The following is a 714-nucleotide window of genomic DNA, read 5'->3' as shown; positions in this document are numbered from 1 at the left end:
AGGCAAAATTTGCTCTGTTGGTCATCCAGGATCGTAGCTGATATTCCTCCTATTGAATGTTTTCTGCCCCTGATTTTTGTTATTGTTGTTTATTGATTACTGATTCCCTACATTCTTCTGACGTTAAGCTGCTGAGTTTCCGAAGTAACAAGTAATCCCTAAGGGCTTCTTCAAAGCCAATGAGATAGAGATTTTTACTGAAATTTTACTTTAAAAGGAGGATTCATGGAAATTAATTGCTCTGACCACCTGCCAAAGACTCTTCAATTCAGGATCTCACCTTCTTCTAGTCATACATGGATGGTTAGAATCTACCCACCTACTTTTGTCTGACAATGAGCAATTACGTGAGTACTGCATGGGTTGTAATAATTCCTCTTTCTTGAGCACAGAGAATGGTCCAGACACCTTGTTGAGTGCGTTATGTATATTATCCCACCGGATCCTTACAACACCTAATGAGATAGGGACTTTATCCCTGTGTTATAGATGCCAGATCTGGGCTTTGAGATATTAGGTAACTAATTTGCCCAAGATCACCCAGCTAGTGGGCGGCAGAACCAATTGGTAGGAGAATGGGAAACCAAATGTCCTAGAAGGACGAATGAGCTGTAGAAAGAAAAGCACCCTTTCCCTGGTACCACTGTCATTTTTCACTACATGGTATTTTCCAGTGCTGCTGTATCAGGTGCTGGGTCAGACAATGGAGGAGAA

Source organism: Lipotes vexillifer, unplaced genomic scaffold (assembly GCF_000442215.2).
Source record: "Lipotes vexillifer unplaced genomic scaffold, Lipotes_vexillifer_v1.1 scaffold1017, whole genome shotgun sequence".
Taxonomy (NCBI): Eukaryota; Metazoa; Chordata; class Mammalia; order Artiodactyla; family Lipotidae; genus Lipotes; species Lipotes vexillifer.
The sequence above is the reverse complement of the archived record's forward strand: the minus strand, read 5'-3'. Positions refer to the sequence as shown.